The following is a 19,730-nucleotide window of genomic DNA, read 5'->3' on the forward strand; positions in this document are numbered from 1 at the left end:
AAAAAAAAAAAAAAAAAAAAAAAGAGTTTGGACCTTCCAGAGCTCAGGGACCTCTCAGGGTCCCCATACTGTATTTTGAGTACCAATCCTGCTCTACTCTGTGGTCCACAATACCCTAGATAGGATCTATATCTATCACTTGTATTTACCCCAACATATCAGAATTATCTGTTCATTTGCCAGTCTCTCTTGAAGTTTCCTAAAACTAAAACCATGAGCCATGAACCTTCTTCAACTTTGCATCCCCAGTGCCTCATACAGCACACAACACATATCCTCTCAATACATGTTGGATATAGGAAAATATTCACACACTCTAATATATTAATATAAAGGTGTATGTGAATAAAGCGGAGTTTCCCATGGCCAACTCTTTAGCTAAAAGAAATGTACAAAAGAAAAATCTTAGATAAACTGACAGCAATGTCAGAAGTAGAATAAAAGATACTGTCAAACCTGGTATGACCACATTAGATCAGACCTTTTCAGGAAGTTTAGCCCTGAGGGAACAAGGAAAGCAGATCCTAAAGGGCATCTTAAACTGTAAACAAACACCCACTGCTCTAGTCTTCCACCAGAATAAAAAGTATCCACCTCTGCAAGCAGACAATTAAACCACTGTTTTTAAAAAGGTTGGGAAGGGAGGTGGTATCAAGGCAGGGAGAGTACCAGAGACTGCATGACTAAGAAAGAACATAAACAAGTATCCTCAACTTATGAAACTTATGTATATTTTAAATTTTGTCAAATTAGAATATGACAAAACACATTTTCCTGTCTTTATTTGCATTAGTTTTTAAATCAATGCCTCTTTCCATTTATACGAATGACCCCCATCCTCCCAATCCAAGTAAACAACAACATGATAGCATTACTGAACACAGGACACACATTTGCCTCTCTTGCTTATTATTACACGTGGCCCAGTACCTTGATGCTTAACAAATATATCTAGATTGTTCATTAATTGGATATCTGAAGCAGCACTTGGGCCAAGGGAAAAGAATTCCTTTTGCAGAAAAGTCCTGGGATGAGGCGGAGGCAAGGTGTCATACAAGCCAAGACACAAAAGAAGCTCTTGGAAGAGGCTCAGGCGTGAAGGGAAAATTCTATGCTGAGTTTTACCACAAAGGCACTAGGGAAGTCACTGGAGCTGATGGCCTCCTTCTCTGGGCCTCCATTCTCAAACACAACATGAAGCTCTAAAATGCTTAGCTCTCTACCTTGATTTTCAGAAAGTCTCTGTGGCTCGTCTATCTAGGAAAGCTCCAGGCTCTCAGGAGAATAAATTTGACATTCCAAAGGTGTGAATTTTGACCAGAATCAATTCACTGGAGGCCCACATCAACACAGCAAAGCATTCAATTATTGTTAGATAATTTACAAACAGGTTAATACTGTTTCCACATCTTCTAGATAAGAAAATAGGTATAGAAGCAACTTTACAGGCCAGGTGCAGTGGCTCACACTTATAATCCCAGCACTCTGGGAGGCTGAGGCAGAAGGACTGCTTGAGCCCAGAACAACATAGCAAGACTCCACCTCTACAAAAAATAAAAAAATGTTTTTAAAAATAAAAAAAGAAGTAACCTCACAAATCACTTGACCTCTTATAGAGAAAAAATACATTAATATTTTATTTTAAAAAACAGGCCAGGCATGGTAGTTCATACCTATAATCCTAGCACTTTGGGAGGCCAAGGCAAGAGGATGGCTTGAGCCCAGGAGTTCAAGACCAGCCTGGGCAACAGAGCAAGAGCCCCTCGCTACAAAAAAATTAAAAATCAGCCAGGCGGCCGGGCGCAGTGGCTCACGCCTGTAATCCCAGCACTTTGGGAGGCTGAGGTGGGTGAATCACGAGGTCAGGAGATCGAGACCAACCTGGCTAACACAGTGAAACCCTGTCTCTACCAAAAATACAAAAAAAATTAGCCAGGTGTGGTGGTGGGCACCTGTAGTGCCAGCTGCTCGGGAGGCTGAGGCAGGAGAATGGCATCAACCCAGGAAATGGAGTTTGCAGTGAGCCAAGATCACGCCACTGCACTCCAGCCTGGGAGACAGAGCAAAACTCCATCTCAGAAAAAAAAAAAAAAAAAAATCAGCCAGGCAAGGTGGCACATGTCTGTAGTACCAGCTACTCAGGAGGCTGAGGTGGAAGCATCACTTGTGCCCAAGAAGGTTGAGGCTGCAGTGAGTCGTGATCATGCCACTGCACTCAGCCTGAATAACAGAGTGAGATCTTGTCTCAAAAAAAACAAGAGCAAAAAGTCTGGAAACTATGGCTTTTAAATTAAGTGGACACAACGATGTTTTTATTCTCATCTGATATTCTTAACAACTCTTAAGAACAAAATCGACGTGTCGCCAGGGCCGGACCACGAGTCTCTCCTTGCGGCGCTACACTAGAGCAGAGTACGAGTCTGAGGCGGAGGGACTCATGGCAGGACAAGCGTTTAGAAAGTTTCTTCCACTCTTTGACTGAGTATTGGTTGAAAGGAGTGCTGCTGAAACTGTAACCAAAGAAGGCATTATGCTTCCAGAAAAATCTCAAGGAAAAGTATTGCAAGCAACAGTAGTCGCTGTTGGATCGGGTTCTAAAGGACAGGGTGGAGAGATTCAACCAGTTAGCGTGAAAGTTGGAGATAAAGTTCTTCTGCCAGAGTATGGAGGCACCAAAGTAGTTCTAGATGACAAGGATTATTTCCTATTTAGAGATGGTGACATTCTTGGAAAGTACGTAGACTGAAATAAGTCACTATTGAAATGGCATCAACATGAGGCTGCCCATTCCACTGAAGTTCTGAAATTTTTCATCATGTAAATAATTTCCATATTTCTCTTTTATAATAAACTAATGATAAAAAAAGAACAAAATCGCTGTAAAATAAGCTAAAATGTAAATCTAAATCACTAAATGCAAGAGGCAACTGCTTAAGAATTCTTAATTTTACAATTTCTTTCCAAAGTATACTGTAAGTAGCCTTTAGAAAACTCAGCATGGCAGGGCACGGTGGCTCACGCCTATAATCCCAGCACTTGGGGAGGCCAAGGTGGGCGGATCACGAGGTCAAGAGATTAGGACCATCCTCGCTAACACGGTGAAACTCCGTCTCTACTAAAAATACAAAATAATTAGCCGGGCGTGGTGGCAGGCACCTGTCGTCCCAGCTACTCGGGAGGCTGAGGCAAGAGAATGGCGTGAACCTGGGAGGCGGAGCTTGCAATAAGCAGAGATCGTGCCACTGCACTCCGGTCTGGGGGACAGAGCGAGACTGTCTCAAAAAAAAAAAAATGGATTTAGGTTGTACATCTTCCTTTTTTTTTTTTGAGATGGAGTCTCGCTCTGTTGCCAGGCTGGAGTACAGTAGCGCAATCTCGGCTCACTGCAACCTCCGCATCCCCGGTTCAAGGGAGTCTCTTGCCTCAGCTTTCTGAGTAGCTGGGATTACAGGCATGCCCTACCACACGTGGCTAATTTTTGTACTTTTAGTAGAGACGGGGTTTCACCACGGTGGCCAGGATGGTCTCAATCTCTTGACCTCCTGATCCTCCCACCTCGGCCTCCCAAAGTGCTGGAATTACAGGCATGAGCCACCGCGCCCGGCCCCATCTTCCATTCTTCCCCTTACAAAAAGAATCAGAACTTCCTTAATTAGATCAGCAGAGCAATAGTTTCTTCAAGATTGAGAAAGCTGTGCTAATATAATTATACACATATCAATGGTTTATTTATTAAATCTTCAGTGATTTTTCAGACTCTAAGAGAAATCAGCCAGGTGAGGTTGCTTACACCTGTAACCCAGCACTTTGGGAGGCCAAGGCGGGCAGATCCCTTGAGGTCAGAAGTTCGAGACCAGCCTGGCCAACATGGCGAAACCCCGTCTCAACCAAAAATACAAAAATTAGCCAGGTGTGGTGATGCACGCCTGTAGTCCCAGCTACTCTGTAGGCTGAGGCAGAATTGCTTGAACTCAGGAGGCAGAGGTTGTAGTGAGCTGAGATTGCACCACCGCGTTCCAGCCTGGGCAACAAAGTGAGACTCCATCTCAAAAATAAAAATAAAAGATCACTGTTATATTATTCACCCACACAACTAAACATGCTCAGCAGAACAGGGAGTTCCAAGAGTGACATAGTTGTATTAGACAACGCTAGAACTGAAGAGAGGAAGCTCTGAACCTCAAAGAAATTGAGGCCTGCTTATTCAGGATTGCTCTAGAAAAATTAGACTTGAAAAGAGACCAATGGAAGGTAAACAGCTAGAATGGCCAGCAGCAAAATAAGCTTGTATTAGGAGAATAGTGAAAAAATAAAGACTTCTTAGATGGGAATCACCCTGGGAAATAAGTCAACTTGCCAATGGTGATACTGCATACAGCTGGACATTGAAGAATACCACTCTTAAATACAAGAAACTGGAATATTGCAGATTCTAGGCAGGGGCTAAGAGGTTTACTCTCCATAATAAACTTGTATTTTTAAACTTTATACTATGTGCAAGCATTCCACAGCTTCTATAGCTTTTTGCAGTAGTGTCCTCAAATACATAAATTATATGCATACATATAGATATGTTAACTACTATTATAAATATGAGCCACTTATTATAGAAAATATGTCCATTTGCCTTCATTGTTTCTGGTCACAATCTGTATCTTGGGATAATACAGCATATGAACCAAATGTTTCAAAGTCAAATCTAAATCTTATTTACCCAGGCCCTATAACCCTAGCACTTTGGGAGGCCCAGGCAGGAGAACTGCTTGAGCTCAGGAGTTCAAGACCAGCCTGGGCAACATGATGAAACCCCGTCTCTACAAAATATAGAAAAATTAGCCACGTGTGGTGGCACGCACCTGTAATCCCAGCTACTCAGGAGGCTGAGGCACAAGAATCACTTGAACATGAGAGGTGGAGGTTGCAGTAAGCCGAGACTGTGCCACTGCACTCCAGCATAGGCAACAGAGTGAAACTCTGTCTCAAAAAAATAAAATAAAATAAAAAATAATAAAATAAACCTTATTTATCCATTATAGCACTGCTTGTAATGGCAATACACTATAAACTTTCTTAAAGTTTGTCAATAGAGGACTGGTTAGATGCACTATGGTACATCCACATAATGGAATGTTGTACAGCTATAAAAAGAAAGAAAAGTCCAGGCATGGTGGGAACAGTGGTTCACACCTATAATCCCAGCATTTTGGAAGGCCAAGGTGGGAGGATCACTTGAATCCAGTAGTTCAAGACCAACCTGGGCAACATGACAAGACTTCATCTACACTAAAAATTTTAAAACTTAGCCAAACATGGTGGTGGCACCTGTAGTCCCAGTTACTTGAGATGCTAAGGTGGAAGGATCGCTTTTGAGCTCAGGAGGTTGAGGCTGCAGTTGAACTATGATCATGTCATTGCACTACAGCCTGGGGAAGACAGCAAGACTCTGTCTCAAAAAAAAAAAAAAAGTCTGGCTTTCAAGATGCCTTCTCTTACTAGTCCAGCTCACACTGACCTTGATCACCTCATAAATTCGAGGGTTTTTTTTTAAAACACAATTAAGCACTATACCACATGCTGCCTTTAGTGCTGATTAGTTTTATTATATATGTCATGTTCCCTCAATCAGATTGAGGGCCAGGAAAAGACAGATTTTTTTTTCTCCCTGTGACATATGGTATTTGAATTCCAAAATTAACAGAGCTTCTTATCCACTGCTCAGCAAGTTCCAAAATTTCATTTTACCATTTCTTTTTCTAACTATAAAACTTACAACAGAACCCCATGTCCCATCCAAGAAATTAAAGGGGGGGGAAATATATTACTTATTAACAACAGTCAAAATCTCTGTTAAAAGAAGTTCAAAAAACAACCTCTCATGTAATATGTAAACCTATAAAACATTTAGAAGGCTGGGTGCAGTGGCTTACACCTGCAACCTCAGCACTTTGGAAGGCCAAGGCAAGAAGATCATTTGAGCCCAGGAGTTCAAGGCCAGCCTGGGCAACAAGGCGAGACCCTGTCTCTACAAAGAAAAATGCAAAGAGCCAGGTGTGGGAATGCACACCTGTAGTCCCAGCTACACAAGACGCTGAGGTGGGAGGGTCGCTTGAGCCTGGGAGGCAGAGGTTACAGTAAGATGAGATCATGCCACTGCACTCTAGACTGGACAACAAGCGAGACTCTGTCTCAAAACAAAAAAAAAAAATTAGGAGAAAATCTAGGCCCTCTCTCTTTCTCTCTCTCTCTATATATATATATACACACACACTATATATAATAATGTTTTATATATGAATATAAAAGTTTTATATGTGAATATATTATACTATATAATATATACTAATACATTTTATATATTTAAAAATATTTATTTATTTCTGCTGTTTAAAGGGAAAATCTAATTGATCTTGAGTTTGGCTGAGTTTTCAGACAACACCAAAAAGCAAAATCTATGAAAAAAAAATAGGTAAGCTGGTCTTTATTAAAACTTACGACTGGGCGCGGTGGCTCAAGCCTGTAATCCCAGCACTTTGGGAGGCCGAGATGGGCGGATCATGAGGTCAGAAGATCGAGTCCAGCCTGGCTAACACGGTGAAACCCCGTCTCTACTAAAAAATACAAAAAACTAGCTGGGCGAGGTGGCGGGCGCCTGTAGTCCCAGCTACACAGGAGGCTGAGGCAGGAGAATGGCGTAAACCTGGGAGGCGGAGCTTGCAGTAAGCTGAGATCCGGCCACTGCACTCCAGCCTGGGCGACGGAGCAAGACTCCGTCTCAAAAAACAAAAAACAAAAACTTACAACTTCTGGCCGGGCACAGTGGCTCATGTCTGTAATCCCAGCACTTTGGGAGGCCGAGGTGGGTGGATCATCTGGGGTCAGGAGTTCAAGACCATCCTGGTCAACATGGTGAAACCCCATCTCTACTAAAAATACACAAAAAAGTTAGCCAGGCATGGTGGTGTGCACCTGTAATCCCAGTTACTCAGGAGGCTGAGGCAGGAGAATCACTTGAACGCGGGAGGCGGAGGTTGTAGTGAGCCGTGACTGCGCCACTGTACTCCAGCCTGGGGGACAAGAATGAGACTTCGTCTCCAAAAAAAGAAAATGAAAAGCCAGATATTTCGCTATTGGAGTAGGAGTTTACAGCCGTTAAACAAGAAGAGGAAGCAAAAGTGGACTGGAGTTAGAAACATCAGTATAAACTAATGTTTAGCTTAACATAGATATAGTTAAATATGGAAAAATTTATAGACATATGTATATAGTGTTCACATATATTTCCTTGCTCTATCAGCTGAGAGAGCTTAGAAGCAGATACCCCAGTAGTAAAGAGTGCACATTATGGTCAGCTCTTAGTTTCTAACACTGTTCTCCAATAAAAGGGACCAGTTCCCTTGTAGAAATGACTGATCCTAGGATGAGGTAAGAAATACACAAAGTAAGGCTTGAATATCTTGTAGTAATGTAAAGTAAAAAAGTGCCCAAACACACACACACGAACACACACACACACACACACAATGATAGGAAATCGTCAAAGGGACACAGGGCAAACTGAAAGAGCTCCCAACGGCCAAAGCTAAAATATTCTGAGCAACAAAGTAATGAAGTATTGGATTATAAACCAAAGTACAAAATATATACTAGTCTACACTGATATAAGTAAATGATTAAACAAATAAATGGGAGGGGAGAATAAATCTCCCACACAAAATTGCAAATAATTTGTGTAGATACACCCCCCATCAAGGAAATGAACTATAACGCCCCACTCTTTTAAGTGTGAGCTTCACATAGTGCCTTCCTTCCAAAAAGTGTAATATGAAAAGGAGAGGGAAAGAGTAACTTTATAGCAGGGAAACCTAACAAACTGCCTCAGTCAGTCGATCAAGGACAACATCAACAATGATAATTCATTTTTTAGTATATACTTTTGATATGTCAGAAAAATGGCACTTTACCTCTGTGGTCTCCCTCTTAAAAATCCGTAATTCCAGTCTAATCATTTAAAAAAAAAAATCAGAAAAAATTCAATTGAAAGACATTATGCAAAATAACTGACCAGTATTCCTCAGAACTGTCATGGTCACCAAAAACAAGAAATGTCGGCCAGGCACGGTGGCTCACGCCTATAATCCCAGTACTCTGGGAGGCCAAGATGGACAGATCACAAGGTCAGGCATTTGAGACCAGCCTAGTCAACGTAGCAAAATTCTGTCCCTACTAAAAATACAAAAATTAGCTTGGCGTGGTGGTACATGCCTGTAATCCCAGTTACTCAGGAGGCTGAGGCAGAATTGCTTGAACCTGGGAGGTGGAGGTCGCAGTGACCAGAGGTTGCAGTGAGCTGAGATTGTGCCACTACACTCCAGCCTGGGTGACAGAGCGAGACTCTGCCAAAAAAAAAAAAGTCTAAGAAACTGTAATGGCACCACTAAGGACAACTAAAAAATATTGTGGGAAAAAAATACATAATTGGTAAAATTGGAATATAAACTATATATTAGGTAACAATACTGTACCGATATTAAATTTTCTTTTTTTTTTTTTTTTTTTTTTTAGCTTTTTTAATTTGGTAGGGTTTGACCCAGGAATAACAGTCCATGATTCTGAAGGTGATGATGTTTTCTTGACTCAGGTATGATGTGTTCATCCTTCTTTTGCTGTACGAATGACAGTCTTGGTTACGAATGACAGTCTTGGTGGTTAGAAGTACAAGGTAAGGTCCTTCCCAGGCTGCTTGAGTTTTCCTTGTGTTTTTTTTTTTTTTGAGACAGAGTCTCACTCTGTCACCCAGGCTGGTGTGCAGTGACACGATCTCCGCCTCCTGGGTTCATGCCATTCTCCTGCCTCAGCCTCCCAAGTAGCTGGGACTACAGGCGCCCGCCACCACGCCCGGTTAACTTTTGTATTTTTAGTAGAGACAGGGTTTCACCGTGTTAGCCAGGATAGTCTCAATCTCCTGACCTTGTGATCCGCCTGCCTCGGCCTCCCAAAGTGCTGGGATTACAGGCGTGAGCCACCATGCCCGGCCAATGTTAAATTTTCTAAATGTAACTATACTATTGATATGCAAGAAAATTTCTACAGATAAACATAACAATTTAGATGGATCTTCTGGGAATTATGCTGACTGGAAAAAAAAACCGGCTAAGCGTGGTGGCTCACGCCTGTAATCCCAGCACTTTGGGAGTCCAAGGCAGGAAGATCACTGGAGCTCAGGAGTTTAAGACCAGCCTGGGCACTGTGGCAAAACCTTGTCTTTACAAAAACTTTAAAAAATTAGCTGGGTGTAGTGGCACATGCCTGTAAGTCCCAGCTACTTGGGAAGCTGAGGTCAGAAGATTGCTTGAGCCCAAGAGTTTGACGCTGCAGTAAGTTATGATCATACCACTGCACTAAAGCCTGGGCAACAGGGCAAGATCGTATCTCTAAACGAAAAAAGCCAAGCTCCCAGATGATTTCATTTATATAACATTCTTGAAATGACAAAATCATAAAGATGGAGAACAGATTAGTAGTTGCCAGAGGTTAGAAAGGGTGGAAGGGAGGTGACTGGGGATATAAAAAAGGTGGAATGAGAGATTTTTTTTTGAGACAGAGTCTTGCTGTCACCCAGGCTGGAGTGCAGTGGTGCGATCTTGGCTCACTGCAACCTCCGCCTCCTGGGTTCAAGCAATTCTCCTGCCTCAACCTCCCAAGTATCTGGGACGACAGGCACGTGCCACCACTCCTGGCTAATTTTTGTATTTTTAGTAGAAATGGGGTTTCACCATATTGGTTAAGCTGGTATTGAACTCCTGATCTCATGATCTGCCCACCTCAGCCTCCCAAAGTATTGGGATTACAGGCATGAGCCACCACGCCTGGGTTTTTTTTTTTTTCTTTTCTTTTCTTTTTTTTTTTTTGACAGAAAGTCTCACTCTTGTCCCCTAGCCTGGAGCACAACGGTGTGATCTCGGCTCACTGCAACCCCCAACTCCCAGGTTCAAGCGATTCTCCTCCCTCAGCCTTCCAAGTAGCTGGGACTGTACTCATGCGCCACCACATCTGGCTAATTTTTTGTATTTTTAGAAGAGACGGAGTTTCACCATGTTGGCCAGGCTGGTCTTGAACTCCTCACATCGGGTGAATCACCTACCTCAGCCTCCCAAAGTGCTGGGATTACAGGTGTGAGCCACTATGCCCAGCCAGAATGAGAGACTCTTGTAATAGAACTATTGTGACTTTATTGTGGTGGTGGTCACTCAAATCTATACATGTAATAAAACTGAATGACCTAAATACACACTGAAATAAGTGAATATAAAACTGGTGAAATTTGAGTAAGATATATGAACTATATCCAAGTCAATTTTGTGGCTGTGATATCTTTCCATAGTTATGCAAGATGTTACCATTGGAGTATTATGGGTAAAGGATAATGGATTCCTCTGTATTATTTTTTACAACTGTATGTGAATCTACAATTATCCCAAAATAAGAAAAAAACATTTTTTCAGTGTTGTCTAGAACTGAACATCATTCCTTTTTAGGAGGGGCTACAATTCTACCAATGCTATTTAGGACCACATCAGCTTTTCTGTCAAGAGAATCCCTCTGCTCTAACCCAGCATTTCGTACTCACAGACTATGGTTCACCCAGACAGTTTAGACACACTTAAGTAATACAGTTCCCAAAGATTTAAACAACCTCAGAGTCAATGCTAAGTTAGCTTGTCCAAGCTAAATGTTTCTAAGACCAAAGTCTTTCTTCAGTTTAATTCACACATGATTAAGGGCCTACTGTATTTTTTTTTTTTTTTTTGAGACGGTGTCTCACTCTGTTGCCCAGGCTGGAGTGCAGTGGCACAATCTTGGCTCACTGCAAGCTCCGCCTCCCATGTTCACACCACTCTCCTGCCTCAGCCTCCTGAGTAGCTGGGACTACAGGCGCTGCCACCACGCCCAGCTAATTTTTCGTATTTTTAGGAGGGTTTCACCATGTTAGCCAGGACAGTCGTTTGTTAGCCAGGACAGTCTCGATCTCCTGACCTCATGAGCCTCCCGCCTCAGCCTCCCAAAGTGCTGGGATTACAGGCATGAGCCACCGTGCCCAGGCGATTAAGGGCCTACTCTATACCAGGCATTATGTTAAGTATTTTAGTGGTGGTGGTGGCAGAAATTAAATTATACGAGACATTACAAGAGATGATTCCTCACCCTCAGGTGGGGTAAACAATTAGATACGAGCATTCCAAAGAAATGGGGTAAAAGCTAACAAAGGTATAAGATACACAAGTGGGGCCCTTACCACAACCTAAATGGTTTGGAGGAGGAATACACCTGGGCTGAAAAAGGCTGAATTAAGAGCCAAGTTGGGGATAGGGAAAGGAGCAGAAAGCTTTCTCAATGTGGATCCTATACTAACAGCTCTACATGAATCAACACATGATGAGATGATGAGGTACAATCCCATCTATCCCATTTTTAAGAGGACATAGAGGGACAGAAAGAAAAGACAACTTGCCCAAGATCACATGACTAATAACTATAAACTCAAACAGTCTGGTTCCAAGACAGTAATAGAAAGATTGAGTCGGGTGGATGCTGTGGCTCATGTATGTAATCCCAGCACTTTGGGAGGCCAAGGCAGGAGGATTACTTGAAATCAGGAGTTCGAGACCACCCTGACCAAAATGGTGAAACCACGTCTCTACTAAAAATATAAAAATTAGCCAGGTGTGGTGGTGGGTGCCTATAATCCCAGCTACTTGGGAGGTTGAGGCAGGAGAATCACTTGAAGCCAGAAGGGGGAGGTTTGCAGTGAGCTGAGGTCACACCACTGCACTCCAGCCTAGGTGACAGAGTGAGACCATCTCAAAAAAAAAAAAAAAATTGAGTCTTGGATTTCAATATCAGCCTTTGGAAGACCAGGGCTATTTCACTCCTATTCTTTATTCCTCTCTCCTTAAATATCTCCTCTTTACTTTTTCTAGCTCTCTCTAGATTTCCCCAACCCTCCACCTTCCTTCCTCCACTCAACGGTTATCCTTTGTCTCTGTCTCCACACATATGTTCCAAAGGTTGATCTCAAATTTGGCCATATTAAACTAGTCAAAACCACACAGGCATGGCTCACATCTGTAATCCCAGCACTTTGGGAGGCCGAGGTGGGCAGATCACTTGAGCTCAGGAATTCTAGATCAGCCTGGGCAATATGGCAAAATCCCATCTCTACAAAAAATACAAAAATTAGTCTGGTGTGGTAGTGTATTCCTGCAGTCCCAGCTACTCTGGAGGCTGAGGTGGGAGGATGCCTTGAGCTCAGGAGGCAGAGGTTGCAGTGAGCCACGATTGTGCCACTACACTCCAGCCTGGGTGACAGTGCCAGATCCTGTTTCAAAAAAAAAAAAACTAGTCAAAACTGTAACAAAAGATTACAAACTCTTAATGCCTGGTGTTACAAAAGAAAAAAAAAAAAAAGAAGAAAAATAATTTAAAAAAAGATTTGAAACAATTTAAACATCCATTCATATATAAATACAGAAAAAAAAAGTTACATTGACACAATACAAAGCAGTCCCGAAAAAAGAATAAAGCAGTTCTACACCTACAGATACATGGTATTGAATATATTAAGTGGTAAGAGGAGACATAGAATAATGAGCATGCTATGCTGCCATTTGTGAGAGTGGGGGTTTACATGTATATACTGATAAATTATTCATAAATGCACAGGTTATCTCTAAAACAACACACAGTAGTAGTACACAGTATACAGGAGGATGTGTGCAGGTTACATGCAACTACTACACCATTTTATCTAAGAGACTTGAGCACCCATGGATTTTGACGTCCACAGGGAATCCTGGAACCAATCCTTCACAGATACCGAGAGATAAACTGCATTCAAATAAATAATTATGCCCTTAGCCTGGTGCCTGCACAAAGAAATCCTCAATACATGGCAGCAACTGCTCCTCTTTTTAGGTATTTTTCACTCACACACACACACTCAGTGGTAATCTTTTTACATATTTGAATAAGGTAGTTAAAAATCACAAGGTGGGTGGGGTGCAATGGCTCATGCCTGTAATCCCAGCACTTTTGGAGACCAAGGCAGATGGATCACTTGAGCTCAGTAGCTCGAGACCAGCCTGGGCAATGTGGCGAAACCCCTATCTCTACAAAAAAATACAAATATTAGCCAGGCATAGTGGCGCATGCCTGTCGTACCAGCTATATGGGAGGCTGAGGTGGGAGGATTGTTTGAGCACAGGAGGTTGAAGCTGTAGCGAGCCTGGGCAACAGAGTGAGACCCTGTCTCTAAAAAGTAAATAAAGTAAAATAAAATAAAAACCAGCCGGGCGTGGTGGCTCACGCCTATAATCCCAGCACTTTGGGAGAACGAGGCAGGCGGATCACCCAAGGTCAGGAGCCTGGCCAACATGGTGAAACCCCATCTCTACTAAAAATACAAAAATTAACGGGGCATAGTGGCAGGCCCCTGTAATCCCAGCTACTCAGGAGGCTGAGGCAGGAGAATCGCTTGAACCCAGGAGGCCAGAGGTTGCGGTGAGTCAAGATCGCACCACTGCACTCTAGCCTGGGGACAAGAGCGAGACTTTGTCTCAAATAATAATAATAACAATAATAATAATAATAATAATAATAAATAAATACTTAAAAAATAAAAACAAAAACCACAAGGTGACAATTTCACTGGAGATTGTCAGTTAATTGCTAGTAACAATGAGTCTACCCTCACTGTGAAGTCACCAAATGGTATCAAGAATTCTGAGAGTTGCCAGGTGCGGTGGCTCAAGCCTGTAATCCCAGCACTTTGGGAGGCCAAGACGGGTGGATCACGAGGTCAGGAGATCGAGACCATCCTGGCTAAACGGTGAAACCCCATCCCTACTAAAAAATACAAAAAACTAGCCAGGCGAGATGGTGGGTGCCTGTAGTCCCAGCTACTCGGGAGGCTGAGGCAGGAGAATGGTGTAAACCCAGGAGGCGGAGCTTGCAGTGAGCTGAGATCTGGCCACTGCACTCCAGTCTGGGCGACAGAACGAGACTCCGTCTCAAAAAAAAAAAAAAAGGGGCCGGGCGCGGTGGCTCAAGCCTGTAATCCCAGCACTTTGGGAGGCCGAGACGGGCGGATCATGAGGTCAGGAGATCGAGACCATCCTGGCTAACACGGTGAAACCCTGTCTCTACTTAAAAATACAAAAAACTAGCCGGGCGACGAGGCGGGCGCCTGTAGTCCCAGCTACTCGGGAGGCTGAGGCAGGAGAATGGCGTAAACCCGGGAGGCGGAGCTTGCAGTGAGCTGAGATCCGGCCACTGCACTCCAGCCTGGGTGGCAGAGCAAGACTCCGTCTCAAAAAAAAAAAAAAAAAAAGAATTCTGAGAGTTTATTCACTTCATTTGGGTGAGCAGATGATGTACCATAATAGGACCAATCCATGACTAATATTACAGAGAATTAAGTACACCAAAAATCATTCTGAAAAAGATCTAAACCTTAGAAGTCCTATTTATTTCCCTATTTTCAGCACAACTTAAAAGCATAGTAATTGGCTGGGAGCCGTGGCTCACGCCTGTAATCCCTGCACTTTGGGAGGCCGAGGCAGGTGGATCACTGGAGGTCAGGAGTTCAAGACCAGCCTGACCAACAAGGAGAAGCCCCGTCTCTACTAAAAATACAAAAAAAAATTAGCCGGGCCTGGTGGCACACGCCTGTAATCCCAGCTACTCAGGAGGCTGAGGCAGAGGTTGCGGTGAGCTGAGATCACGCCATTGCACTCCAGCCTGGGAAACAAGAGCGAAACGTCATCTCGAAAAAAAAAGTAGAGTTATTAAAGTATGCTGGTAGAGAAGAGTATTAATTAATCCTTGCAGGCACCCCTAAAACTACTGAGCCAAAAACACAACCAGGTAAAGAGGCAATGCAGCAACATAAAACGTAGATGCTAGTAGGCTGGTGGCCCAATTCAAACCTTGATGCTAGGGGAACTCACAAGTAAAACTCATTACTTTATATAAATAAAGCACTGGGCAAGAATGTACAGGAAGTAAAAGGTATACGATCTAGAAAGGGAGACAGGTACACTAACACAAAAAACTATTAGCTAGGCACAGTGGCTTGTGTCTCCTGAGTCACCAGAGGCTGAAGTGGGAGGTTCACTTGAACCCTGGAGTTTGAGGCTGCAGTGAGCTATGACTTCGCCACTGCACTCCAGCCTGGGTAACAGAATGAGATCCCATCTCTAAAAAGGAAAACAAAAGCTATTAAATAACTGAGCTCAAGATGGGGCTGGGCATGGTGGTACATGCCCGTAGTCCCAGCCACTCAGGAGGCTGAGGTGGGAGCTATCGATAGCTTGAGCCTAGGAGTTCAAGTCCAGCCTCGGTAACAGAGTAAGACTCTATCTCTATTTAAAATAATAGTCAAGACGGAAACTCTTATTTAGTGATTCAGTCTGACCAGAGAATAAAATCATGGAGGTCCTGACTTCATGACTCCCTATTATTCATTGCCTCCAGCCTGCACACAGCCATGCAGCCATCTCCATCCTGGAATTCTCTTGCTCAAAACCCAATATGCTCCTAAATGTCTAAAATCTAACTTCTCTGCCTGGCAGTCAGGCAGAAACAAAGAACTGTGTCATCAAGTTATGGCTCCAGCTCATTTATTCACTGTGTGACCTTGGGAAAGTTCCCTTAACTTCCTTTTTCTTATTTGTAAAACAAGATGGTTTAACTATATGCTCTTTAATGTCCATTTCGGCTATAAATTCCACTTGTTCAAGCAACTCTACAGTTCATAATGCCTCAGCTTTTGTTCTAGTCAAACAACTCTGCAAGATCCTTCCCACAGCCTACAAGGTGCTGCATGGACTCTACCTCCCTTTTTGGCTCATCTTACACCTTTATCCTATACACCTCTCCGCCTCACTCTCTCCTCTCAGGCTAGAATGGCCTCCTTTTAGTTCCTCCAAAACGCCAGCCTCCCTCCTGCTAAAGAGCCTTGCCACGTGCTGCACCCCCACATCCCAGCAGCCCTTCACCTTCAGCCATGTTAGACCCAATGCTTTCTTTTTTAAAATAATAAATATTTCATAACATCCCTTTACCATTTGAAACAAAATGTATACATAATACAAACTCAACAAAATTAGTTACACAAATGTATATGTTATATAGAGTCTTAACTGTAATATAAACGAGAAATAAAAGGAATATAACTTAGCACAAAATTATATATATGCTAATGGTAAATGCTCTGGTACAACTACATTATAAGTCATAAAAAAGTAGTCAAACCTTGAACCTAAACTTAAAATTACTGAATATCACAGCTGCAAAGGCAGACTGATGTGCACATATTGCCTTGGCGATTAAACATCACTACCGGGTCGGCTGCAGTGGCTCACGCCTGTAATCCCAGTACTTTGAGAGGCCAAGGTGGGTGGATCACAAGGTCTGGAGATCGAGACCATCCTGGCTAACATGGTGAAACCCCGTCTCTACTAAAAATACAAAAATTAGCCAGGCGTGGTGGCACATGCCTGTAGTACCAGCTACTCGGGAGGCTGAGGCAGAAGAATCGCTTGAACCCAGGAGGCAGAGGTTGCGGTGAGCCAAGATTGCGCCATTGACCTCCAGCCTGGGTGACAGAGTGAGACTCCATCCCCCCCCAAAAAAAATAAATCACTACCAACATATGCCACTGGTGACATAAATTTTAGAAAGATAACTCTTGGTAAAGTTCTGAACAAACCAAAGCATAATCTCTTCTAGATTTCCAAAGAAGGTGAATTCTGGGAAAACTGAATATTAAAACTATGCCATTTTTATATTTTGTTTATGTGTAAAATGAAGTTAGGATTTAGGCCAATGGTTTCAACCTGGGCTATACATTAGAATAAGAGGGAAATTTTTAAACAATACTGATGCTGAGGTATCATCTCAAAGATTTTTATGTAATTCGTATGAGTTACAGCCTCATCATCTTTTAAAAACTTCCCAAGTAGGCCAGGAATGGTGTGGCTCACAGCTGTAATCCCAATACTTTGGGAGGCCAAGGTGGGCAGATCACTTGAGGCCAGGAATTTGAGACCAACCTGGACAACATGGCGAAACCTCATTTTCACTAAAAATACAAAAATTAGCTAGGCATGGTCACAAGTGTCTACAGTCTTGAGCTACTTGGGTGGCCGAGGCAGGAGAATTACTTGAACCTGAGGCAGAAGCTGCAGTGAGCTGAGATTGCGCCACTGCGCTCCAGCCTGAGCAACAGAGCAAGACTCTGTCTCAATCAATCAATCAATCAATCAATAAAACCTTCTCAAGTGATTTTGATGTGCAGCTAGAGTTGAGATCCACTGTTACGGACTAAAACAAATAGGTGTTCACCTATGTGAAGTGAAAATTTATGATCTTACAGGACACAAAACAAATCTTTGCTTTGCAAGACTGTTGCACACTTTATGTTACTAAGGCTAACATGACTGGCCATAAATACTAACATAGTATTTAGCACACTAAATACTAATACAACCCCCAATAACTGTACAAGCTAAAATCGTCCCCTGCTCTCATTTCTGAAAGTCCCTAAACATCAGTCCCGACCCCAGATGAGAAACACTGACCTACATAATTCACCCTTCACATTTCAATTCAAACATCACCTCCACTAGGAAACCTTCCCTAAACCTCCAGACCACATCAGAATTTCCTGTTAACAGTATTATTACATTACTCATTAATAGGAATAAATGTAATAACAATGATAGCATTCCCCACATGTTGTAACCACACCTTTATGGTTTTTTTTTTTGAGACAGAGTTCCCCCCTTGTTGCCCAGGCTGGAGTGCAATGGTACAATCTCAGCTCACCGCAACCTCTGCCTCCCCGGTTTGAGCCATTCTCCTGCCTCAGCCTCCCAAGTAGCTGGGATTACAGGCATGCGCCACCACGCTGGTCTAATTTTGTATTTTTAGTAGAGACAGGGTTTCTCCATGTTGGTCAGGCTGGTCTCAAACTCCTGGCCTCAGGTGATCCACCCACCTCGGCCTCCCAAAGTGCTGAGATTAAAGGCGTGAGCCACTGCGCCTGGCACCTTTGTGGTTTTTTAACCTAACTGATTTATGTGGTAAAATGATTTCACATCAGTACATAAACACTTTCTTCATTGTTTATTTATTATAAACAATATGCAACAAATAGCCTTCACCATACATCATTTTCTACACATGTGAGTATACCAGTAGGATAATGCCTACAGAAAAAATTAATGGGGGCCAGGCACAGTGGCTCACACCTGTAATCCCAGCACTTTGGGAGGCTGAGGCAGGCGGATCACGAGGTCAGGAGATCAAGACCATCCTGATCAACATGGTGAAACCCCGTCTCTACTAAAAATACAAACGTTAGCTGGGCATGGTGGTGCATGCCTGTAATCCCAGCTACTAGGGAGGCTGAGGCAGGAGATCCCTTGAACCCAGGAGTCAGAGGTTGCAGTGAGCTGAGATTGTGCCACTGCACTCCAGCCTGGCGACAGATCGAGACTCCATCTCAAAAAAAAAAAAAAAAAAGAATTAATGGTCAGGGCCAAGCAGGGTGGCTCACACCTGTAATCCCAGCACTTTGGGAGGCCGAGGTGGGTGGCTCACTTGAGGTCAGGAGGCACTGTACCATCACGTACAAATTACAGAGATATTAGACAATACTTGTGAGCAAAATGAAGACCTGAGTGGCCGGGCGCAGTGGCTCAAGCCTGTAATCCCAGCACTTTGGGAGGCCGAGATGGGCGGATCACGAGGTCAGGAGATCGAGACCATCCTGGCTAACATGGTGAAACCCCGTTTCTACTAAAAAATACAAAAAACTAGCCGGGCAAGGTGGCGGGCGCCTGTAGTCCCAGCTACTCAGGAGGCTGAGGCAGGAGAATGGCATAAACCCGGGAGGCAGAGCTTGCAGTGAGCTGAGATCTGGCCACTGCACTCCAGCCTGGGCGACAGAGCGAGACTCCGTCTCAAAAAAAAAAAACAAAATGAAGACCTGAAATCCAGAAGCTCCTCAGTTAGAAAAAATATTAATAGCCTACGGGTGGTGGCTCATGTCTGTAATCCCAGCACTCTGGGAGGCCAAGGTGTGCGGATCATCTGAGGTCAGGAAGTCAAGACCAGCCAGGCCAACACGGTGAAACCCCACGTCTGCTAAAAACACAAAAATTAGTCGGGAGTGGTGGCAGGCACCTGTAATCCCAGTTACTTGGGACGCTGATGCAGGAGAATAGCTTGAACCTGGGAGGCAGAGGTTGCAGTGAGCCGAGATCGTGTCACTGCACTCCAGCTTGGGCAACAGAGTGAGATTCCATCTCAAAAAATAAAAATAAAATAAAAATTTAAAAAGGAAAAATATTAATAATGGAATGGTGGGTGAAGGTGCACATCAAGAGTTAAGACAACTTGGCCAGGTGCTTTGGTTCACGCCTGTAATCCCAGCACTTTGGGAGGCTGAGGCCGGCAGATCACTCAAGCCCAGAAGTTTGAGACTAACCTGAGCAACATGGCAAAATCTTTCTCCACAAAAAATACAAAAAGTAGCCAGACGTAGTAGCACACACTTATAATCCCAGATACTGGGGAGGCTCACTTGAGCTCAGGAGGTCCACACTACAGAAAGCCAAGATGGTGCCACTGCACTCCAGCCTGGGTGACAGAGCAAGACCCTGTCT

At 43.3% G+C, this 19,730-nt stretch overlaps 1 protein-coding gene and 1 pseudogene across 6 annotated transcripts in view; one reads left to right on the forward strand and one right to left on the reverse strand.

Annotated features, from left to right (window-relative positions):
- Positions 1 to 19,730, reverse strand: part of PIK3CB (phosphatidylinositol-4,5-bisphosphate 3-kinase catalytic subunit beta) — a 190,269-nt gene that overhangs the window by 158,546 nt on the left and 11,993 nt on the right. The window lies entirely within an intron of this gene.
- LOC104665060 lies at positions 2,363 to 2,874 on the forward strand (annotated as a pseudogene). Its single transcript, XR_748357.2, has one exon. The product of XR_748357.2 is annotated as a 10 kDa heat shock protein, mitochondrial pseudogene (transcript).

Source organism: Rhinopithecus roxellana, chromosome 1 (assembly GCF_007565055.1).
Source record: "Rhinopithecus roxellana isolate Shanxi Qingling chromosome 1, ASM756505v1, whole genome shotgun sequence".
Taxonomy (NCBI): Eukaryota; Metazoa; Chordata; class Mammalia; order Primates; family Cercopithecidae; genus Rhinopithecus; species Rhinopithecus roxellana.